The 26,273-nt window shown below is 42.0% G+C and overlaps 1 pseudogene; it reads right to left on the bottom strand.

Moving 5' to 3' along the window:
* Window positions 1-2,051: 2,051 nt before the first annotated feature.
* LOC128124203 (leukocyte immunoglobulin-like receptor subfamily B member 3) lies at window positions 2,052-26,273 on the bottom strand (annotated as a pseudogene).

Below are 26,273 nucleotides of genomic sequence, written 5' to 3'. Positions count from 1 at the left end.
ACTACAAAGTAAGCTCCACAAAAGCCAGGACAAGATACAGAAACTCTGTCTCAAAAAATAAATAAACAAGGGTCAATAAGATATCTCTGTAGGTAAAGCCACTTGCTACCAAGGCTGATTTCCTATGTTTAATCAGCAGGAAACACATAGTGGAAGGAAAAACACTGACTCTCATGAGTGATTCTCCCATCTCCACATAACTTCTGGTATGCTACCCATATCCAGTAAATAAATAAAGTAATAAAAACCTAAGAAATAACTACGAATAAAATCTGTATATGTTGCTACAAACTCTCAACAATTCTGATCACAAAATAGAAAATACAGTATATACATTGGTTCCAGAATAATAGGTTGAGAGACAATAGCTTTTCCTGTAGTAGTAAGATGATGATTAGCTTGTCCAATGGCTTTGCATTCATCTGAAAAATTCCAGAGGGTAATTCTTCGAGAAACTAATTCTCCTTCTTCTAGTGGTCATTAGTTGACAATAGTTCCCTGTCTAAGCATGGGACACCATGAAAAGTTTCCTCTTCCATATTAATATGTTCTTTGATACTGCATTGTTCTGATCTTGTTCATTTCTAGAAAAACAATCAAGCCCTTTCTGGGAGAAATTATTTCACTGGTGATATCCTGATGTTTTGGCTCTTACATTCTTTATGTCCCCTCTTTTGTGATGCCCCTTGTGTCATAGAATCAGGAGCTTTGATGTAGCTGTACCTGATGGGGCTGGAATCCCCATAATTTTGTGATGATCTCCAGTTGCTGTAAAGATAGACTTTCTAGATGTGGTATTGATACTCTGAAATGATATAGACATAAACAACAAAAGAGAACTGATTCATCAGGTTGTGCTTGTGTATATGAACACACACAGGCACAAATATATAGTAATAATAACAAAGAAAAAAGGTTATCACCTTGAGAGAGGGGTCATGGATAAGCCTCGAGGGATGGCATGGGTGTCGTGGGGATGAAGGGCAGAAAGGGAGGATGAAAGTGATGAAATTCTTTCCATTAAAAACGTACTTTAGAAAGATAGGAAGTAAACCCTCACCAAGAGGGGACATTTCTTATCTCTGTGGACCCAATGGTAAATTCAATAGAATTTGATGAAGTCTACGAATTGATAGAAATTTTTGAATATGCTTTTTATTCGGATTAATCATATGAAGATATGAAGGAGCAAATGACAGAAGCTGTTGATAGGACAGCTGACCTGATGAATGATGATATGGATATGTATCATTTGGATACAGGCATGGAAAGAAATACATGGTCGACATTGCTACATATGTACATCATGAAAGAAGAAGCAGAAAGAATGTAAGAGCCAGAATATTGGGCAGGCCAGCAAATGTTATCTTCTGTGTCTAACCCTGACATTGCAAATGTGAATGTTGCAGCCTCCACTGGGTATGTAAAATACTTGGCCTGTCAGCAGTTAATTATGGGTCAGGTAAGGACTCAAGGGACTCCACCATGAGCTACTTACTGACTTGTGATAAAGTCTGGATGAAGGAGACTTATTGTCTTCAGTTGTTCAATTCCAGTGATCCAGCATGGTCCTATAGCTCCAAACACATGATCTTTGGCCTCCTTAGGGTTTTTGTTGCTGTAAGGGACACCATGACCATAAAACTCTTACAAAGGCAAGCATTTAAGTAGAAACGGTTGACAGTTCAGGGGACTAGTGCACTATGAGCATGGGGAGAAACATGGTGGCGTGCAGATAGACACGCTGCTAGAGAAGGGGCCAAGAGTTATACATGTGGATCTGAAGAGAGCAGTGGGCCACTGGTCCTGGCTTGAGCTTCTGAAACCATAGCTTCACATGGCACTGGGATAAGAAAACTGGTTTGGGCCACAAGAGGCCTTGCTAATATCTATGGCCTGGACTGTTGCCAAGGCCCATAATGGTATCTGTTATCTGTGCCGTGGTGGAGGCTGTCTGGATACTCATGATCTGGCCTCCTATTAGAGGCCCTGTTGAAATCAGTGGTCATTGTTACTACTGAATTCCATGTAGATGTTCATGGTTTCTGCTATCACCTAAAGTTCTGTTCGTGTCCATGGCACATGTTGCCATTGGAGGCTATGTGGATATCTGTGACCATGGTGCTGCTGAAGGCTATGTTGATGTCCATTGTCTGTACTATCACAAGAAATCATGTGGAAGCCCATGATCCATCATGTCAATGACTGTAAAGGGCAGGAAAGCTTGCTTGGTGGTGGTATTGATAACTGCAGATTCACAGTTAAGAATCAGAGACATAGAAGTCTTCTGTGATAAACTCTCTTTCATGCCCCCAAACAACTCCCAATCCTCATACCTCAACCACTCTAAAGAGAAACAGACTAGTAGCTACTGAAGAGAACTCTTAAAAATTGTGATAGGGTGCAGGATTGTTTGGCTCGGCCTGGGAGGAGGGGACTAGACCTACCTGGACTGAGTCTACCAGGTTGACCTCAGTCTGTGGGGAAGGCTTTGCCCTGGAGGAGATGGGAATGGGGGGGGTCTTTGGGGGGGAGGTGAGGGGGACGGGAGGGGGGAGAACAAGGGAATCCGTGACCGATATGTAGAACTGAATTGTATTGCAAAATAAATTAAAAAAAAAATAAAATAAAAAAAAAAAATAAAAGTTGCAGGAAGAATAATAAGAAAAATAAAAAATAACAATAGTAACAAAGAGAAAAGGCACATGTATTTCATATGTTTGTATTCACTGGTATGTGTTTTGTTTATGTGTGTGAGCATGTGCATGCCATAACACAGGTGTAGATGTCAGAGGAATACTTGCAGGAGCTGAATCTCTGCTTCTGTCATGTGGGTCCTTAAGATTGTACTCTGAGAGTCAGGCTTGGAGCCTTTGCTTCTTGAGGCATCTTTCTGGCCCTGCAGTTTTTAAAAAAAATAGCACTATATTGTCATTTCGAGTGTGATTTAATAAAAGTATATATAAATGGTTAAAAAAAAAAAAAAAAAATTGTGATAGGGATCCTGAAGTGTATTTCTTCACAATTGATGGCTTTTGGCAGTAGTAGGGATGGGGAGGGACTCAGTTTTATTTGAGAGGCTGGCCACTGGAATTTGGCCAGGCTCCAGTGTGTACATAGGCAATACAAGTTGGGCTTTTTTTATTTTCTTATTTATTTTATGAGACGACTCAAGAGAGGGGTTGGACCTGGGAAAACAGGAAAGTGAGTGTGATCAGGGTCTATTACGTAAAACACCCAAAATATCAATAAAATATTATGTTGACAAAAACACACATAATTGTGGAGGTTCACAGAGGATTTCTAGTAAGATCTGAGCTTGCTAAACCTAGCAGGACTGAATTAAGAGATGGCTTGACCACATGCGTAGACTGGAAGGTTTGCTGAACTAGGGGGAGGTCTTCTACCCCATCCCTTGGCATTCCTATGAAAAGCTCCTTTGAAGAGACAGAAGGGGCCTGTGGATGTTGATCTAGGCCCTCCTCAGACTATCCTGTGTTTCTTTCTGTCTTCTTTTCCCTCTATCTTTCTATCTAAATTTTCTTCATGCCTGGGGAAAAAGTGGGAGTGGGCCTCCCACAGACAGCACCTGAACAGGGACAGGGACTTGGTGAAAGGAGAGTTTGGGGACACCGTGAGAAGCAGTTTGGGCATATCTGGGGTTGTAGTATAAATTAATGCATGGGTATTCTATTTTCAGGAGTAAAAGTTATGTGGCTCATAGAAATGTCAGAAGTCAAAGTGAGGCTGCAGTGAATATTCTCTCTCTGTTTAGGTTTCTTTCTCAATTTCTATCTATAAATTTAAGTAAAAATATCAGATTACATATAGGAATATTGTGTAAGTAGAAATTTAGAATAAGAGTAGAATTAGGAATATTGGGTAAGAAGAAATTTAGGGTAAGGTAGAATATAGGAACAGAGTGTAGAAACAACTTAGGGTAAGACAGAAAAGCAACAAGACAGAGGAGCTTCGTTCTTGGGACGCTGAACACAGACTCCTGGGGAAGAATCAGCATCATGAAAAAAACACTATGAGGAAAACAGGCAGAAAAAGATTCCTGTGGACAGCTTAGATTTAAGCCCTGAGTGGCAGGGAAGAATTTTCCCTGAGGTGATGTAGATGAAACAAAAATCTCTGCTCTACTGACATTGTCACTGTATGAAAACCTTGTACCATCAGAATTAGTTTCCTCTTGACCATGAAGCCAAGAACATAGAACAGAAGTTTTGGGAAAAACTTAGTAATCTCTCTAAAAAACTGGAATCTTTCCAGGAGATTCCTTCTCAGATCTCTTGTCTTTCAGCAAGGGCAAACTTAAACTCACCTGGAAGGAACATCTATCAGATTGGGAAAGTCATAGAGAAAAACGAGATATGTAGGAACTTGGAGGAGTTGGAGAGGAGGACATCATAATTAGAATATACTGTATAAGAAAAAAATCTATTTTCAATTTAAAACAAAGAGTAAAGGAATATATACAAGTTTCCATAAATTATTATCCGTACAATCAAAACAAAATCCAAAAGCCTCAGCTTTTGATGTAATTTTCCTTAGCGGAACACAACATACATGGGTTTTTTAACAAGCTCTGCTTTTTAGCAGGGAATTCAAAGGGAATCAAGGATTCTGCCTATGATTCCCATGAATCTATCCACAACAGAGGACTTTGGTGACATCCCCTGTCCACTCATTGAAACCACATTCCTTGGAAGCATCCAGGGTTTTAGGCAGTCATAGTTGAGGCATGTTGCTAGGGTAACTAGGTCCCTATCTGGCTATAGCAACAACAGCTCAGGATTCATGGATAATGAAGAAGAACTGTTCTGGGAAAAAATAGGAGAAAATGCAGACCCAAACAAATGCTGGCTTTGAGGCCAGTTCATGAAAGAGTTCTTGTTCAGAAATGGAAATCAAGTTCAACAGAGAGCACCGTTGACCTGGGGTCAGAATATTATTATTCAAGTAAAAATCCATCTATTAAGTAATGTTTTGGAGTTGGAAGTCTTATGAAGCTTAGCATTAATTTATTAGGTCCAGCTGATTCACTCAGTAAAATTATTCTTTCAAAACTGTGTGAAAGAAAACTGGAGTTTATAAAATGAGATAAAGTTAGTTTCCTCATAGAAAAAATAAAATTCCCCATTTTCATTCCTCAGCTGACAATTCCTCAGCTGTGATGGCTCATCTTGGCTAATAATTTGACTGGGTCTGAAATCAACTAAGGAAAACGCAGATGTGAACATCTAAGAAAGATATTTTTATCATATTTTTTAAAGATTAATTTCTTTTATATTATATATTGTGGTGTTTTAGCTCAAGGTATGTATAATCTGGTGTCTGTGGAGATCAGACGTGGGCATCAGATCCACTGGAATTGTTTTCATTCATGGTTTGATATATATCAAGTGCATGCTAGAAACAGTAACATCATCCTCAGGCTGAGCAGCTAATCCTTTCGACCACTGAAGCAACTCTCTGTCCCTTGATCTGCTTTGTGAACTGTGAGAATATACTATAAGTATCAGTAAAAAACTTCACATGACAGCCAGATAAAAGGGTGGTTATGAAGAAAATTTGAAAAGTGAATATAGTTTGAGAATGCAGTAGGACCCAGTCTCTGATTTCATGAAAGGCAAGCACTCAAAACAACCATTTAGCCTGAGACACACACTGATACTCTGTGTGGAATCTATGACCCTCTGGTGTCTGGGGACTCTGGAGACACAGTCATTCACTCCTTACAGAAGTAAATTCAAAGTTTTGGGCAGGACAAAAAGAAAACCATCTTAGGACCAAGACTAACTTTTCATGTGAGATAATTACACTGGTCTGTTTCATTGTTTCCATAATAGAGGTACTGTCTCATCAGAGAGCAGTGACACTTGTCCATCACTATGACAGAGGAAAGGATAGTCGATGGTCCTCTCAATAACCCTGTCCTCAAGAGAGAAAGGAACCTGTTCCAGGAGTCCCCATCACAGTCCAGCCCTGGCAGATGTTGTCTCCTTTCAGAACTCTACAGTACTCTGTAACTGTCAGTCTTTTCCAGCCACTTGGTGACCTGAGGAAGAACCATGACCCTCCTGTGTTGGTCACAGTACAGTTTTAGAAGCTTCATTCTGTCCAAGGGAGAGCAGATCATGAGTGTTCTTGCAGCTTAGGCTCACACCAAGTCAACAGACACTTATCATATTCATCCTAGGTACCAAATGTTGACCCACATGGGCACAGGCACATGCTCTACCTACTGTAATAAAAAATATACAAGTCTAGTCTTAGCCCAGTAACACTGTATAGCTCCTAGTCACATGTGAGAAAGTCCTAAACCTGATCTAATTATGCCAAGACGTGAAGATGGGAGTCACAGATGAAATGTTATTGAATGGAGCTTAATTATCCTTTATCAGTATATGAGAGGAGGGATCTTTGTATCAGAAGGTGAAAGTGGTCAGGTATAGTGGAAGATTCAACCTACTGCCCATGGCTAATCATCCCATCAGTGTTATCCAGGAATTCATTGCTAGAGATCCAGACTGAATCTGTCCTGGGTTCTTGAGAGACTGGTAGGTGTTCAAATGTCTTCCTGATGTCAGCTATGAAGGGTTAACTATGTCCAAAGATGAAGAAACATATCTCCTCATGTTCCCTAGTCAAATTCTCTAGACTAGAATCCCTCAGGATGACTTCCTGTTGACATCAGTGAGCAGTTCAGGGGGGAGAATGAAAAATCTGTGGTACACACAGTGCCCTTCATGAAAGAGCTGCTGAAAAATCTCTCACAGGCAAGGAGTCCACCAAGTCTAGTCAGAGGCTTAGAGATGACACTGGTGCCACTGGCAGATTCCAGGAGGAGATGACATTAGAAAGTATTGAGTCCCGGATGGAGAGAGGTTGTATAGCAGTGTGATGGGAGTGGATAATTGAGAGGAAACACAGAAGCACAAGTTCTCAGATTCAGGCCATGCTGAGATTTCAGCTGATAACAAAGTAGGAAGTTCATTTCCCACCCTTCTATCTCAAACAGCTCTCAATAAAACCTTCTCTGTCGGGCCACCAGGCAGGTTCCCTTCTAGCCCCACCGGGAAGGATCCCCTTCTCCAAGACCCCTGGCAGGCCCTGCACTCTCCACGCCCTGCCCCCACGCCCATCCGCCTGAGCCCCAAGCCTCTTCCTGAGACTTAGAGGCGGGCCCCCAGCTCCCATCTTGCTCCGGACTTCCCTTTTGGAAAACTGGTGAGTACCCTTCCTTGCCCCAGACCCCATCCCTGGGCACCAGCCACTCCAGGGAAGACCTGCCCAACTTGGCCCCAGGTTCTGGCCACCTGGCAGGTTCCCTGCTAGCCCCACCGGGAAGGATCCCCTTCTCCAAGACCCCTGGCAGACCCTGCAGTCTCCACGCCCTGCCCCCACTCCCATCCCCCTGAGCCCCAAGCCTCTTCCTGAGACTTAGAGGCTGGCCCCCAGCTCCCATCTTGCTCCAGACTTCCCTTTTGGAAAACTGGTGAGTGCCCTTCCTTGCCCCGGACCCCATCCCTGGGCACCAGCCACTCCAGGGAAGACCTGCCCAACTTGGCCCCAGGTTCTGGCCACCGGGCAGGTTCCCTTCTAGCCCCACCGGGAAGGATCCCCTTCTCCAAGACCCCTGGCAGGCCCTGCAGTCTCCACGCCCTGCCCCCACGCCCATCCGCCTGAGCCCCAAGCCTCTTCCTGAGACTTAGAGGCCGGCCCCCAGCTCCCATCTTGCTCCGGACTTCCCTTTTGGAACACTGGTCTGTCTGAACCAAGTGTGCGGATAAGGCCAAGAACGAACCACAAGGAGATGGGCAGACGTCAAAGCAGAAACATATACAACAAAATGAATAGCAATACAGCATCACCAGGCCCTAGCCCTCCTCCAACGCCTAGACCTGAACATCAGAAATTGGAAGAAGCAGAAGAAAACAGCCTTATGAATGACATCATGAAGAAGCTAGAGGCTTGTGTAGAGGAAAAGACAAAAAAATGTGAAGAACGCTGTAAACAACTAGAGGAAAGGGCAAACAAATTAGAAGAAATCAATAAAGTCCTGGAAGAAAACAATAAAATACTGAGAGAAAATCAAGAAAAATCAATGAAACAAATGAAGGAAACAGTCCAAGACCTGAAAAGGGAAATAGAAAAAATGAAGAAGACACAAACAGAGGGAATGCTGGAAATAGAAAATCTGAGAAAACGATTGGGAACTTCAGATGCAAGTATAATCAACAGAATGCAAGAGATGGAAGAGAGGATCTCTAGCGTTGAAGATACAGTAGAAGAAATACATTCATCAGTCAAAGAAAACACTAAAGCCAACAAAGCCATGAACCAAAATGTCCAAGAAATTTGGGACACCATGAAAAGACCAAACCTAAGAATAATAGGGGTCGAAGAAGGAGAAGAATACCAACTCAAGGGCACAGAAAATATATTCAACAAGATCATAGAAGAAAACTTTCCCAACTTAAAGAAGGAAATGCCTATGAAGATACAAGAAGCTTATAGAACACCAAACAGACTAGACCCCCAAAAAAAGTCCCCTCGCCACATAATAGTTAAACAACTAAACGTACAGAATAAAGAAAGAATATTAAGAGCAGCAAAGGAAAAAGGCCAAGTGACATATAAAGGCAAACCCATCAGAATAACACCCGATTTCTCAATGGAGACTTTGAAAGCCAGAAGAACCTGGACAGATGTAATGCAGACAGTAAGAGACCATGGATGTCAACCTAGACTAATATACCCAGCAAAACTTTCAATCACCATAGATGGAGTGAACAAGACATTCCATGACAAAGCCAGATTTAAACAATACTTATCCACAAAGCCAGCCCTACAGAAAGCACCAGAAGGAAAATTCCAATCTAAGGAAGTCAGATACACCCTCGAAAACACAGGCAACAGATAAAGCCACAGCAGTAAACCCCAACGTATAGAAGTACCCACACATCACCACCAAAAAATAACAGGAATGAACAATCACTGGTCATTAATTTCCCTCAATATCAATGGACTTAATTCACCTATAAAAAGACATAGGCTTACAGAATGGATACGAAAGCAGGACCCATCTTTCTGCTGCATACAAGAAACACATCTCAAATTCAAAGATAGACACTACCTAAAAATAAAAGGCTGGGAAAAGACTTTCCAATCAAACGGTCTTAAGAAACAAGCGGGTGTAGCCATCCTGATATCCAGCAAAATAGACTTCAAACTAAAATCAATCAAAAGAGATCAAGAAGGGCATTACATACTCATCACAGGAAAGATCCACCAAGATGAAGTCTCAATTCTGAATATTTATGCCCCAAACACAAGGGCACCCACATATGTAAAAGAAACATTACTAAAGCTTAAATCACATATAAAACCCCACACATTAATAGTGGGAGACCTCAACACCCCACTTTCACCACTGGACAGATCTCCCAAATTGAAACTTAACAGAGAAATAAAGGACTTAACTGATGTCATGACTCAAATGGACTTAATCGATATATACAGAACATTCCATCCTAACAAAAAAGAATATACCTTCTTCTCAGCACCCCATGGAACCTTCTCTAAAATTGACCACATACTTGGCCACAAAACAAATCTAAACAGATACAAAAGAATTGGAATAACCTCCTGTGTTCTATCAGACCACCATGGTCTAAAGTTGGATTTCAACAACAACAAAAACTACAGAAAACCTGCAATCTCATGGAAACTGAATAATACCCAACTGAATCACCAATGGGTTAAGGAAGAAATAAAGAAAGAAATTAAAGACTTCCTAGAGATCAATGAAAATGAAGACACCACATATCCAAATTTATGGGACACTATGAAAGCAGTACTAAGAGGGAAATTCATAGCACTAAATGCCCACATAAATAAGTTGGAGAAATCTCACACTAGAGACTTAACAGCATACCTGAAAGCTCTAGAACAAGAAGAAGCACAGTCTCCCAGGAAAAATAGACGCCAGGAAATTATCAAAGTGAGAGCTGAAATCAATAAAATAGAAACAAAGAGAACAATACAAAAAATTAATGAAATGAAGAGTTGGTTCTTTGAGAAAATCAACAAGATAGACAAGCCCTTATCCAAACTAACCAAAAGACACAGAGAGAGAGCATGCAAATTGACAAAATCAGAAATGAAAAGGGGGACATAACAACAGACATTTTTGAGGAAATCCATTGAAACATCAGATCATACTTCAAAAACCTCTACTCCACAAAACTGGAAAACCTAAAAAAAATGGATAACTTTCTGGATAGGTACCACATACCTAAGTTAAATCAAGACCAGATAAACTATTTAAATAGTCCAATAACCCCTAAGGAAATAGAAACAGTCATTAAAAGTCTTCCAACCAAAAAAAGCCCAGGACCAGATGGTTTCAGCGCAGAATTCTACCAGATCTTCAAAGAAGAGTTAATACCGATACTCTCTAAATTGTTCCACACAATAGAAACAGAAGGAACATTACAAAACTCCTTCTATGAGGCTACAATTACCCTGATTCCTAAACAAAAGAAGGATACAACAAAGAAAGAGAACTACAGACCGATCTCCCTCATGAACATTGATGCAAAAATACTTAATTAAATCCTGGCAAACAGACTCCAAGAACACATCAAAACAATTATCCACCATGATCAAGTAGGATTCATTCCAGGGATGCAAGGGTGGTTCAACATACGAAAGTCCGTCAATGTAATACACCATATAAACAAACACAAAGAAAAAAACCACATGATCATCTCCCTAGATGCAGAAAAGGCATTTGACAAAATCCAACACCCCTTCATGATAAAGGTCTTGGAGTGATCAGGAATACAGGGAACATACCTAAACATAATAAAGGCAATTTACAGCAAGCCAACAGCCAACATCAAATTAAACAGAGAGAAACTCTAAGCAATTCCACTAAAATCAGGAACGAGGCAAAGCTGTCCGCTCTCCCCATACTTATTCAATATACTACTTGAAATTCTAGCCAGAACAATAAGACAACATAAGGAGATTAAGAGGATACAGATTGGAAAGAAAGAAGTCAAGCTTTCCCTATTTGCAGATGACATTATAGTATACTTGAGTGACCCCAAAGATTCAACCAAGGAACTGATACAGCTTATAAACACCTTCAGCAACATAGCAGGATACAAGATCAACTAAAAAAAAATCAGTACCCCTCCTATATACAATGGACAAAGAAGCGGAGAAGGAAATCAGAGATACATCACCCTTTACTATAGCCACAAATGACATAAAATACCTTGGGGTAACACTAACCAAGCAAGTGAAGGACCTATATGACAAGAACTTTAAGTCCCTGAAAAAAGAAATTGAAGAAGATGTCAGAAAATGGAAACATCTCCCATGCTCATGGATAGGCAGGACTAACATAGTAAAAATGGCAATCTTACCAAAAGCAATCTACAGATTCAATGCAATCCCCATCAAAATACCAACACAATTCTTCACAGACCTGGAAAGAACAATACTCAACTTCATATGGAAAAACAAAAAACCCAGGATAGCCAAAAGAATCCTGTACAATAACACAACTTCTGGATGCATCACAATCCCTGACTTCAAGCTCTACTATAGAGCTACAGTAATAAAAACAGCTTGGTACTGGCATAAAAACCGACATGTGGACCAATGGAGTCGAATTGAAGACCCTGACATTAATCCGCACACCTATGAACATATAATTTTTGAGAAAGAAGCCAAAAGTGCACAATGGAAAAAAGAAAGCATCTTCAACAAATGGTGCTGGCATAACTGGATATAAACATGTAGAAGGCTGCAAATAGATCCATATCTATCACAGTGCACAAAACTAAAGTCCAAGTAGATCAAGGACCTCAACATAAATCCAGCTACTCTGAACCTGCTAGAAGAGAAAGTAGGAAGTAGTCTTGAATGCATTGGCATAGGAGATCACTTCCTAAATAGAACACCAGTAGCACAGACACTGAGAGAAACAATCAATCAATGGGACCTCTTGAAACTGAGAAGCTTTTGTAGAGCAAAGGATACAGTCAACAAGGCAAAGAGACAGCCTACAGAATGGGAAAAGATCTTCACCAACCCCACATCTGACAGAGGACTGATATCCAGAATATATAAGGAACTCAAGAAATTAGACATCAAAATGCCCAACAGTCCAATTAAGAAATGGGCTATAGAACTAAACAGAGAATTCTCAACAGAGGAAACTCAAATGGCTGAAAGACATTTAAGGAATTGTTCAACATCCCTAATCATCAGGGAAATGCAAATCAAAACAACTCTGAGATACCACCTTACACCTGTCAGAATGGCTAAGATCAAAAACACTGAAGACACCTTATGCTGGAGAGGATGTGGAGCTAGGGGAACTCTCCTCCACTGCTGGTGGGAATGCAAGCTTGTACAACCACTTTGGAAATCAATATGGTGCTTTCTTAGAAAATTGGGAATCCATCTCCCCCAAGATCCAGCTATACCACTCTTGGGCATATACCCAAGGAATGCTCAACCATACCACAAGAGCACTTGTTCAGCTATGTTCATATCAGCATTGTTTGTAATAGCCAGAACATGGAAACAACCTAGATGCCCTTCAACTGAAGAATGGATAAACAAAATGTGGTACATATACACAATGGAATACTACTCAGTAGAAAAAAAATGACGACATGAGGTTTGCAGACAAATGGATAGATCTAGAAAAAATCATCCTGAGTGAGGTAACCAAGACTCAGAAAGACAAACATGATATGTACTCACTCATAGGAGGATACTAGATGTGGAACAAGGATGAATGGACTACTACTCATGTCACCAGGGAGGCTACCTGGAAAACAGGACCCCAAGAAAGACACGGGGATCGCCCAATGATGGAGAAATGGAAGAGAGCGACATGAACCGCCTGGACATGAGTGGGGGTAATGAAGGGCGAGGGTCGAGGGAAAGAGAGCTTGGGGGAGCGGGAGATCCCAGCTGGATCAAGAACAGAGAGGGAGAACAAGGAATAGGAGACTATGATAAGTGAAGACCACATGAGAATAGGAAGAAGCAAAGTGTTTGGAGAGGCCCACCAAAATCCACAAAGATACTCTCACAACAGATTGCTGGCAATGGTGGAGATACAGCCCGACTGACCTACTCTGATGATGGGCTGGCCAAACACCCTAATTGTCATGCTAGCAACCCCATCCAACTACTGAGGGATCTGCGTGCAGAGATCCATGGCTAGGCCCCGGGTGGATCTCAGAGTTCAATTAGCGAGAATAAAGAGGGTGTATATGAGCGAGAATTGTTGAGACCAAGGTTGGATAAAGCACAGACAAATAGCCAAACAAATGGAAACACATGAACTATGAACCAATGGCTGAGGGGTCCCCAACTGGATCAGGCCCTCTGAATGGGTGAGACAGTTGATTGGCTTGATCTGTTTGGGAGGCATCCAGGCAGTGGGACCGGGTTCTGTGCTCATTGCATGAGTTGGCTGTTTGAAACCTGGGACCTATGTAGGATCATTTGGCTCGGCCTGGGGGGAGGGGACTGGATCTACCTGGACTGAGTCTACCAGGTTGATCTCAGTCTGCCGGGGAGGCTTTGCCCTGGAGGAGGTGAGAATGGGAGGTGGGCTGGGGGCAGGTGAGGGGGGCAGGTGGGGGAAGAACAAGGGAATCCGTGGCTAATATATAGAACTGAATTGTATTGCAAAATAAAAATAAAAATTTTTAAAAAAGAAAAAAAGATAAAAGAAAAAAAGAATTTTCCATCACTTGGCAACAAGCCAAAAAAATTATAAGGAATTGTTCTGTTTGTTCTTTGTATAACCAAACTCCATTATCTGATGGAAGTAACCCAAAGGGTAATTTAAAAAATGAAATTTGGCAAATGGATGTGTTTAATTTTGCAGGGTTTGGAAAATTAAAATATGTACACCATCCCATAGATACGTATTCAGGATTTCAATGGGCAACTTCTTTGATTTCTGAAAAAAACTGATTCTGTAATTACACATCTATTAGAAATCATGGCCATTATGGGTATACCTGTACAATTTAAGACTGATAATCCTCCAGCATATCATTAAATGGAATGAAAGTTTTTAGCATATTACAACATAAAGGATATTACATTTATATTACAAAATCTTACAAGGCAAGCAATTATAGAAAAATCTGATTGAACTCTTGAAGATATGCTTTTAAAGACCCCCAGAAACACAATGCATAATGCTTTATTAACTTTAAAATTTTTAAATGCTAATGAGAAAGGAATGACAGTTGCAAAAGGACGTTGGATAATAGAAAAAACTACTGAATTATATCAGCATGAATCCTTTAAAGATGTGTTGACCTCAGAATAGAAACCAGGATATGTGTTACATTAGGGAAGATGTTTTGCTTTTGTTTCCACAGGAGAAGAAAAGCTATGGATACCATCCAAATTGATAAAGATTAGATTTGAACAAGAGTGACCTCTTGACTAGAAGGGGTAATAATTCTTTGAACAGGAAGACCAAACAGTCTAAATTAACTGATAAGACCAACAAATGCTTTCATTTGATCAGATATCACTTGACAAAAGGGAAACTCCCCAAAGTTAGGTTTGCAGCAGGTTTTTTTTGTCTTTCCAGGATAATGAAGGCATTCAACTAAGGATCTGGAAGCCTACTGGACAAATGAGACATCTGAAGAAAAGGAGGAATCAACCAGAGAAATTTTCCCAAGAAAAAGAGTAAATTAGCCTCATGCTATATCACATTTCTAACAGGATAAAATTTTATATATCTTCCCAAATGCTTTTTCTGCTGTTCTCTACACACATATAATACTAATGGTCTTTACGTAGTCCTAGTTCTATTAAAAATTAAAGCTGGCTTTGGAGTTGGAGCATGGCTTTCTCCTTCTCTAAACCTAAGCATGTTTGTTAAATGAAAATCAAAATCTATATCTCATGTCAGAAGAGCTAACTAATATTGGACAGAAGAAAACCAAAATTAAGGGACTATTCTATTTTCACTAGTCTCCTAATTATACTGTATTTTTCTATTCTTGTTTAAGATATTGTTGTATATTGATACAAATTTAAGGTTATTTTTGTTAGAACATACTGTACATATATTTCTAATCTTTTTCAAGGTATTGTACCTATGCAGCTCATTTAATTATATAATATAAATTTGTAGGCCTTAGAAGTTGTTATTATGAAATATTTAGGTTAATAAAGAAATGTAGGTTAATAGTCACCTATTACAATCAAACTTGTAGTCATTTTAAATATGTCTTTAAGGTCAAACAAAGATATATTTTAGATAGAGGGGTGGTCTTCAAACACTTCAGAGACATACAAAATGTGGCCTTTAAGATGTTTTAATATCATAAGTTTCTTTTTTTACGACAATGAGACATGTCTGCTCCTGGCAGCACCAATCTACTTCAGAGAAGATCATGGGCAACAAAGAAATTTCAAATAGAGTTTACTTTCTTTGTGCCAAAAGTTAGCCACTGGTCAAGAAACTCCCTTACCTCCACTGTTGAGAGTATACTGTCCAAATTGCACTAACAGGACACCAAAAAATTGACTGTCAAACTTTACCTAGACAAGGCAGGATGGTCCATCAAAAATCCTGCTTCATAGAAAAGTCTGTCAGATATTCTCTGTCTGCAGGCTGAATATGGATACCCCAATGTTACAGAGGAACCTTGGTTGACTGTCCAGGAAGCCAGCTGTTTCTATCATTTCTTAGTTTTGGAAGTTGTTTGTTCTGCAATTCCTGTTTACTCAGGTAATATTATAATCTTCTCAGGTCTCTGATGGTGTTGAAGACTATATAGTTATATTTACAGATGTCCTTGTTACCAAGTTCAGAAATGACACTCACAAAAGAGATGTAAATTATACTAGATTGAGAGATATAAAAAGGTAGTTTTGGATTGGTACTTCAAGTTAGGATAGAAAAATAATGAGGTACATCACTTTGGACTCACCAAGATAGGATAGATAATGGAGTATTTTCTCTCAATTTGTTAAATGCCATTGGACTGGACTAGACATTGTTGATGTAATTCTTGACTGTATATATTTGTATATAGTTATTGCACTTAATGTATATAGTTTTACTATGTTAGTTAAAACCTTTCCTTTTATTTAAACCAAAAGGTGGAAATGTTGTATGATACTTAGATTGGGATATTGTACGTGGAAGTTTCTGTCCTGTCAGATCTCCCCAATACCCAGCAGCTGCTTCCCAAATAGTAGACTAAGAGGCTTATTATTACTCAGAAATGCTCAGACAGCAGCTCAGACATATTACTGCTTGCTCTTACACTTAAAGTAATCCATAATTCTTATCTATGTTTAGCCACATGGCTTGGTACTTTTTCTCAGTCCCACATTCTCATCCTACATCCTCTGTGTCTGTCTGGTGACTCCTGACTCCATCCTTCCTCTTCCAAGAATTCTCCTAGCCTGGTCACCCTGCCTACATTTCCTGCATGCCTACTGGCCAATCAATGTTTTATTAAACCAATTTGAGTGACAAATCTCTACAGTGTACAAGATTATTATACCACAGCATTTCTCCTTTTTTTGTCTAATCAGAAAGGAAGGTTTTAAATTTAACACAGTAAAATTACATAAAACAGAAGAGTTATCAAGCAAGAATTATTGTTACAATATTTAGTCTATTTGTGTTTGACAAAATCATGGAAATCACTCAATTGTCTATCTTACCTTGGTGAGTTCAAAGTTTTATATCTAATTTATCTTTTATCATAACTAAGAAAAGTTATAACTATGATTATCTCATTTTCAACTCCATCAAAGACTCCAGAAGGATGAAATGTTACCTTATGACAGGGACATCAAGCTACCTGGACAGTCATCTAAAGTTCCTCTGCAATGTTGGGTCATCCAACTTTGGCCTAAAGGCCTAGCATGACTGATAGACTTTTCTGTGAAACAGGGAATTTTGAAGGACTTTCCTACCTTGTCTTCCAAAATTTGGCAGTTACTTTTCTTTGTGTCCTGCTGGTCCAGTTTGGACAGTAACTGTCAGCAATTGAAGCAAGGGTAGTTTTTTCCATATGGCTAGCTTTTGCCATAAGGAAAACAAACTCCATATGGAATTTCTTCAATACTCATCATCCTCTTTGAAATATTTGGTGCTGCCTGGAGCAGACATGTCTCATTGTCAAGAAAAGTCTAAGTTATTAAAATATATGAAACACCATATTCTGTAGGTCTTCAAAGTGTTTGAAGATTACCTATCTTAAATATATCTCTGTATACCTAGAAAACCTAACATTACTGTAAGTTTGATAATTATACATGACTATTAATCTATATTTCTGAACTACACATTGCATTCTTAAATGAGTTGTATAAAAATACCTTAAACAGTAAAAATATACATACAATATAACAAAGTTAATTTTAGATTTGTATCAATATACTAAAATCTATACAATATAAAATATGTAAAATTAACAGTTATTTTTTGGATTAAAGTAGATTTAATAATCTACCCTTTTTCCCATCATCATAATCCACCCCTTTTCCCATAATTTTTTTTTTTTTTTGGTTTTTCGAGACAGGGTTTCTCTGTGTAGCTTTGTGCCTTTCCTGGAACTCACTTGGTAGCCCAGGCTGGCCTCGAACTCACAGAGATCCTCCTGGCTCTGCCTCCCGAGTGCTGGGATTAAAGGCGTGCTGCACCACCGCCTGGCCTCTTTTCCCATAATTTTTATATCATATCTTCCTTTCTTCTCTTAGAAAGAGATTGACTATGACCAATAACCATTTGTAACCAAATCCCCTAAACTAAGACTAAAATCCATAATCAAAATTTTCAAGTGTGGGCATTATTATCTAGACTATTTCCTGCTTATTTGGGGTGCTGGTAATCTTATGGGGATCAAAGGAAAATTTAGAACTATCATCATGTCTTGACTGGAGTAGTCTGTGAGGCTGGATCATCTCAGCAAGCATCCTTGAAGCTGCTCTGGATGCAGAATTCAAAGGAAACTGCAACAGAAGTGCTCTGAAATGTTGGATTATCTGGGCCATCTGTTCCCTTCAGAGACTCTTTAGGAAGTCTTCCTTGTTCAAAACTTATTTTCTTTAACCCAGAATGAATCCACAGCCTCTCATTTTCTGTGTAAATAAAAACAAAACTTCTCCTTCAAATATCATATATTTTGACTTAAATTCTGAAATGAATATATTTTCAAAATATATAGGTTGATTTAATCAAGCAGCATTTATACCCGAATGTCTCTTAGCAGTTCTAGCTCATTTCTCTGCAGTCAAAAAACACAAAGACAACACAATAAGATGCATTGTCAAGCCTCTCTGTATATATTCCATCTTTATGTGTCTTATTATATTTGTATTATTCTATTTACATTTTAAGGACTTTCCCTACCCTTTTTCTTTTCTCTCCCAAGCCTACATATAACTTTAAACACACTGTAACCTGTTTAAAGATTTTTTTTTCATCTGACTGCATAGCTCTCTCTTTTTCTGATCACACTAGCCTTTAAACTGTGAATTGGCATGGTTAGGACCAAGCAGCTGGTTCTGCCCCATTCCTTGGCTTCCTGAGAGGTTAGCTTCATGGCAATGGTACTGGCAGGAGCCACATATATTGTTCCCAACTCTGGGGAGTCCCTGGGTCCATGCCACCACAGAGTAGTACTCCACCCACTGATCATAAACACAAGTGTTTAGCAGCAAGGCCTCCAAAGAGTCATATGGTTCTTGCTGCTAATGCTGAGTCAGAAGCCATCTCTCAAAAGAGCCATGGCTCTGCTCACCACCAGCATACAGAGCCCACCTTGTCCTTGACTCCATTCTTCTGTGTCTAGAATCCTCTTAAAGATTTTGTCAGGTTTCATATGGAAATTCTGGCCCCATGTTGGAATGCCAAAAGTAGTTAGAAGTTCCTGTCCTGCCACAACTCACAAGTGCCCAGCTGCTGCTTCCAAAATAACTGACTCAAAGGCTTAATATTTCTTAGAAATGCTAGAAATACTAGCTCAGACTTATTACTACTAGCTTTTACACTTAAATTAATCAATAATTCTTATCTATGTTTAGACACGGGGCTTGGTACCTTTTCTCAGTGCAACATTCTCATCTTGCTTCCTCTGCATCTGGCTGGTGACTCCTGACTCTGCCCTACTCTTCTGAGAATTCTCATAGTCTCGTTGCCCCACGTATACTTCAGTGTTTCATTTAACCAATTTGAGTGACAAATCTTTACAGTGTACAAGAGCATTATCCCACAGCAGTTTCTGTCAAATAAATCTTGCATGGAGTCAGAGGACAGAGCTAGCCACTAGCTGACCTAAAGTAACCATAGAGGTTTGGAGGATTGTAGACAGAAGGAGATATGAAGTGGTAAGGTAACATGGAGAGAGGACCTAGACCCTTTTGGATGATGGGACAGCAGAAGCAGGAGGCAACAGGCAGCTACTCCTGCTTCTCTGATCTTTCATGTTCTTACACTGATATTTGATTCAACAATTTATTGATAATACTAATTAATGCTTCAAAAGGATGTCATGCAGGTACATGCTTAGGTCCTTGGTGATGAGTTACTTCTTCTGGGAACCTCTGTCCCCGGATACTGGCTCTGTAGCTCCTGCAGTAAGTTGCAATTCTGTCTCTTTCTGGGCTGGAAGAGAGAGAAGAGTCTCAGCTGGGAGGGGGCAAAGCCTTTCCACCAGGGATGTGCAGAGACACAAGGAAGGGACATTTACAACACATGGGTGAGTGAGCAAATGTCCCAGAACATGGAAAGGACACAGAACAGTAAATATCACACATGTTTTGACAACATACGCTTTCTGATATAAATCTGTAGGTGTTTCTAAGCTTCCCTACCCCAGTGTGAGATTTCCCTGGGGTGATGTCCTGGTCCCCTGCTTGGATGACTCACAGAGGAATCCACCACCTCCTGAGAACCAGGACACTCACATCCTACTCATCTTTACTCTTGAATTTGCACAAATGCCTTCTTCAGAGAAGGACAAAGATGAATATGAAGAGGAACAGGAGGAAGGCCACAGAGACTCCAGTCAGAGACTTTCTGGTACATTTCTACTCCTGAGGCACAAATGACATGAAAAGGGAGGACAGTTGCTGCTTACCTGAACACAGAATGTATGACAGGCCCACGCTGGGTATTTACACTCATCACCATCCATCCTCACAGTCAGGAAACATAGAAGTGTATCTTTGTTATCCAGTCACTTGACTTTCATCAAATCAACAGAATGGAAATTGCAGAGCTGGCCTTTGAACTCAGGGACTCTGACTTCCATCCCTGTTCTCTGCAGCAGATCTGAGCCTCATGAGCTGGCTCAAAAGAGGCTGAATGTCATGTGTTGGCCCTTTGCCCACTATTTCACATGTAACCAAGACCTTGATATAGACCCAGAACAGACTCAGGTTCCAGAGGCATCCACTATCAGGACAGGCCAAAGCTAAGAACAGGAGAGAAAAAAAACATAGATCAGTGGGCCAGGTTTCTTCCCTTTATAGTCAGAGAAGCAGAAGCAGGACCAGGAAGAGAAAGGCTCATCCAAGTCAGCATCTCCCAAAGCAACAATTGAGACCATACATGGCTGTTCCCCTTGTAGGCCCCACCTCCCAACCAAGTCTTTATTAGGCCCCATGGTGCTTAATACCACACAGGTGAGAGCATTGTTCCCAGGGCCCTGTCAGTAGGGTAGGCAGGAAAGTGTCTGGGATCCCTGCTCTCCACCTCAATCAGCTGCCCCATCCTCTAGGTGAAAACAGAACCTCTCTCTCTCTCTCTGGATACCACCTTCTGTTTTCCCAGTGAAATCCCTGGAAGTCTGGGGTGTCTGTTGGCACTGCACTTTTCCTCCCACAGTCACAAGCGGAAGTGACAAAGAAAGGATTTGGTGGCTAAGAGCTGCCAGGCAGCCAGGGGATGGAGCATGGAGGGGTGAGTATCTGGAGTACCACTCACAACTTCCCCCAGCTCCCTCATCCCTTAGGCTGATACTCATCACCTGATGCCACGGGCACTGATGGTGGTGGGCTGGAGGCTCCAATGGGTCTGAGGACACAGAACAAGAGGAGGGTGAGGTTTAGATGCTGACTGAGGGTTGCTCACTTTGCTCACTGTCCTCCTTCTCTTCTGTAACCTCCCTAAGATCCTCATTCTGTCTACTGCTAACCATGCAATAGACCATGGAGTGTGCAGGGGGAAAGGTCGGCCAAAGAAACACAGGATTACCAGAGCCAAAGAAACATACTTTGGCCCTGGAACCAGATTCAAAAAAACAAACCCTGGCCCCAAAACTAGAGTCACAAGGTTAAAGAGGACTGTGGAAAGACAAACACTTTGGCCCTGAAAACAGAGCTAAAGAAACCCACTCTGACCATGACCAACTCAGCCCAGAAACCAACCAACCCCTGAGCATTAAAAAAAAATCCCTAAGCACAAATTCCAGCCAATCTCTGAGCTTGTCCAAACTTGGGGATTGAAATCTGACCAGTGTCCACCATGTAAATGTTCATCATAAATAAAACCACCTCTAAGAAGGCCTATATAAGTTAAGCCCTGTGCCTGCTCAGTTTGCTGATGCCTTATTCCACCCTGGCAGAGGCAGACACTCTCCTGGATTCCTCTCTCCCAATAAATCTCTTGATTGAGGATTGGGGGATGACCTTTCACCAGAGCAGAGACAGAGCTTGGGGGAGTGGAGATGAGCAGAGCAAGACTGTAACACTTTTCCTGGGGAAAACATCCCCTTAGTAAGGCAGAGTTCTTACACTCTGGGGGACCTGAGCAGAACTGTAACAACTTCTCTGGGGGAGCTTCCACTGCCGAGTAGAGTTGACACTTTGGGGAACCCTTTCCCTGGAGCAGGGCTGTAAGCTGCTGCACTTATAGTTACTTTGAGTTGTTCCTTGCCTTCAGAAAGACAGAATACTTTTCCGTCTCATCTGCAGTGCTTACAGAGTGCCATTACTAGAGGGACTCCTGGTAGTATTCACTTCTCTGTCCAGGACATTTCCTTCTAACCCTTTCTACTGTTTCTTTAATACAGCCAAGTCAAGAGCTTCCCTAGGGTTTGGATTTAAGGTCATACTGAGAAGTCAGAGTTACCTCACCTGAGACAGTGAGCTCCACAGGGGCACTGGCTTCTGACAACAGGTAGGGAGATGAGTGATTCTCACCTTTATAATCAAAGGAACAGCAGCCATCCCAGAAAGGAAGGGCCTGGCCAAGTCAGCATCTCGAGAAACAGCTATTTCAAGCCTCTAACTAGCTATTCCCCATCTGGATCCCACCTTCCAATGGAATATTTAGCTTTCTGGAACCTGACTCCATGCAGGTGAGAGGTTTATTCTCAGAGTCTTTATGGCAGGATGGGGAGGTGAGTGTCTGGGTTCCCTGCTCTCCACCTCACCCTCTCCCCTCATTCTCTAGGCTGAGACTAATCATCTCTCTCCCTGGACACCACCTCTATAGCCTAAACTAAGACTTTTGTTTCTGGAGTTTCATTTGGGATTCCTGTTTGCTTCCCACACTCACAAGTTGAAATGAGAGAGAATGAAGACTTCATTGGGGTAAGAGCTGTGAGGCAGCCTGGGGATGGAGCATCCTCCCTGCACTGAGGTCCCTGATACTTACCAGCTGATGTCATGGGACTTGAGGGTGGTGGGCTGGACCTCCAATGGGTCCTAGGAAACAGAACAACAAATAGATGATGTTTAGATGCTAACCCAGGAGTCCCAACTCTTCTCACTGTCATACATCTGTCTTGGATCCTCCCCATGATTCTCATGCTGTCTATCCCTAACCTAGATTGCAATAGAGGATGGAGTGGACATTACTTGAGAGACCATCACTGGCATCCACTTTTCTACTAGGGTAATTGCCTTCTGACTAACCCTTCCTACTGTCTGCCAAGTCAAGAGCTCTCTTAAGGTTTGAATTGTGAGTCAGCCTGACAGTTCTGGGCCACCTCACCTGAGACTATGAGCTCCATGGAGGCACTGGCATATGACAACAGGTATGGTGATGAGTTTCAAGAACCATAGCACCTGTAGCTTCCTGAAAGGGCAGAAGTCACAGCACTCATGGAGAATTCTGCCTGGTAATGCCGATCTTGGTACTTTGATTTTAGTCGCTGGGGTTGATGAACTGCTCCCTCCTTGCACAGAATGAAAGTGTTCAAGTTGTCATTTGACCGACACACAGAGTCACATTCTCTCCTGAGTGCACTGTGGAGTTAGGTTTCACTGATAGAGAAGGTGTGGCAGAAATTTGTCCTAAAGAGAACAGAGATGGTCAGAGGCTGCCTTCCTTGTTTTGATCTGATGTCTCACCTGGGTCTGCCCTGAGCACCTGGGACTCTCTTTTCTCTGACTGAGCCCCTCTCTTGCTTCCCAACTCTGGACCTGTTCCTGTAGAAGATCCCTGTCCTTCATCCAAGACATCACCTCCTGGAATCCCCCATGAGTGACTTGCAGAGGCTAGGTACCTGCTTTAATCTCCTTGGTTACTCACCTGTGATCAGGATGTCCAGGGGGTCACTGGAGGCTGACCACTCAGAGGAGAGGTTGTGTTTACCATAGCATCTGTATTGGCCTCCAGTAGAGCTGTTCACAGAGCCCAGTGTGAAGTTTGCCAAGGAGAGGCCAGCCTGGGTCCACTGGACACCATGATGGGGGAAGTCAGCTTCCCCAAGCTTGAACAGGGCAAATCTGTCATAGTTGATGTCAGAGCAACACTGCAGGGTGAGGCTCCTTCCAGGGTCTAGGATATGGCCTTGGTGAGTCAGCAGAAAAGGCTTCTTGGACAAGCCTAGAGGAAAGGTAACAAGCTAGGAACTGAGGAACTGGTTTTTACCAAACAGCTCTCCTTCGCATCCTGCCCTGAACACGTCAGTGTTTCTCCCCAGCTGTGGGGGCTCTGGATGAGACAGTAAGCTTTCTGTTCAGTTGCTAAATACATATTGACAATCCTAATGGAACAGGATTGTGTGGCAAGGAGCTCATTGTCTGAAAAAAAAGTTTGGTCAATGATGGGGATGACTCACCTGAGAAGTCTATTTCCAAGGGGTCACTGGGTACAGACCACAACTGTGGGGTATCCTTGTAGTAACCATAACATTTGAATGCCCCTCTGTGTACTGGGGTCACGGGACCCATAGAGAACATGGCTTGGTAGTGCCTATTATGGCGTATATACTGTGAGTCCAGAGAGCTGGAGAAATTTTCATCTTCTTTGGTGAGAATGAACCTGTCATATGCCACATATGAAACACACTGGAGAGTCATGTTTCCTCCTGAGTTTGCCACAGGGCCTGTCAGGGCTGACAGGCTTGGTTTGTCCCAGTGGATTCCTGGGAGAGAAGGAGAGAGCCTTTTACGTGGGCTCACACAGCCATAATGTTCTCTAGGGCTAGGATGTGGGAAGGGAATACTCCTGAGGGCAGAATCTGACCCTGAGACTCTGACTGTCCCCTCACCTGTCACCACAATCTCCAAGGTGTCACTGCACTCTGACCATCCAGCTGAGCTGTAACAGTAACAGCGATATTGTCCCCCATGTTGCTGTGTCACAGAAGGGATGGAGAACTTGGCCTTGTTCTCAGGCTTCTCTGGCGTCTGTGTGCCCCAGGGTTTTTGGCTTTCCTCTTCATGCAGAACACGTATTTCTGCATCCATGGTCCCCTCACACCAGATGGTCATGGGACTTGCTGAGGCAATCACAGAGCTGGCTCAGCCTTGATGATGGGTTTGTGGAGGTTACCTGTAAGGAAGTAGGAGAGAAGGAGGTGGTTCTGGTTGACAGTGGCACAGAGAAGGTCCCACGTGTAGATGGCAATTAAGTTGATACAAAGTATCAGAAAGCTCCATGAATATTAAACTCTCTCCTGGACTTCTTGGGTTTTTCTGTCACTCTGCTTGGAATCTGTATCTCTGGTCCTTCTGTCTCCCCTGATCTGCATCAATGGACTGAAGAGCCCTGTCTCCTCACATACACCACACACCAAGGCCTCCCTCCACACTTCCATTATATGAACATCACTCTGTGGAAAGGTTTTGATTCCTTACCTGAGAACAGGAGCTCCAGGGGATCACTAGGTTCTGACCATACCAGTGGAATGCTCAGATCATTGCTATACCATTGGAATGTCCATCTTTGACTGGAGGTCACAGGGCCCACAGAGAATAGGGCCTAGAATCGTCGAGTTGAGGAATTATACTGTGAGTCCAGCAACCAGGAGAGCTTCTGTGGTCCTTCCTTAGTCAGAATGAACCTGTCATATCTCTCCCTTGAGGCACATCGGAGGGTGACCTTCCCTCCTTCAGTCACCACAGGGCTGGGCTGGGCTGACAGACTGGGTTTACTGTGTGCTCCTAAGAGAGATGCTAGAATCAGATTAATGTATCAGGCCTCATTATCCTACAGGACTGTGAGGAGTGAGGGCATCCCTGAGAGCAGACTCCCTTCTGGAGAGTGAAGCCCAAGGATGGCAAAAGTTTTTTCCTCTCACCTGTCACCACAAGCTCCAAGGACTCACTGTACTCAGACCATGCATCACGGGTCCGATAGCGACATTGATATCTCCCTGCGTGGTGCTGGTCAGTTTTTGAGATGGAGAATTCAGCCTTGTTCCCAGGCTTTAGGAGAATCTGTGTGAACCGTGTATATTGACTTCCGTCTTTGTAGATAGAGTACTCTTTGGCTCCTGTTGTACCCTCACACAAGAAGGTCACATTAGTCTGTTTGGAGACCACCACGAGGTCTGGTTGTGCTCTGAGTACAGGCTTAGGGAGGGTCCCTGCAAGGAAAAGAGAAGCTAGGACCCAAGACATCCATTCTCAGATTGAAAGTATCAAACACATCATAGTTCATCCAAACCCAGGATCAGCACAAAGGTCCTGTTTTATCCTCATTGCCCAGGCATGTCTCCTGGGTAATAGAGGTATAACATATCAGGACAGCTGCATACTCACCAGTGAGCGCTGTGGTCCCAGGGCACAGAGTCAGTCCTGGAAGATAGATCTCAGTGAGAAGTTTGTCCCTGAAGTTTGAGCAGGTCCTCCCCTCCACAGAACCTCCTGAGACCCTGGGTTTTCCTGATGGACCCGTGCTAGGCTGTGGGACAAGCTCGTTCCTAGGCCACTGTATCACCTCCCCATCTTCACAACTCACCCAGGCACAGCAGAGCTCTGAAGGTGAACAT

Source organism: Peromyscus californicus, unplaced genomic scaffold (genome assembly GCF_007827085.1).
Source record: "Peromyscus californicus insignis strain IS unplaced genomic scaffold, ASM782708v3 Scaffold_4__1_contigs__length_199733344, whole genome shotgun sequence".
Classification (NCBI taxonomy): domain Eukaryota; kingdom Metazoa; phylum Chordata; class Mammalia; order Rodentia; family Cricetidae; genus Peromyscus; species Peromyscus californicus.
Note: the sequence above shows the minus strand (reverse complement) of the source record. Positions and strands in the feature narration are given on the sequence as shown.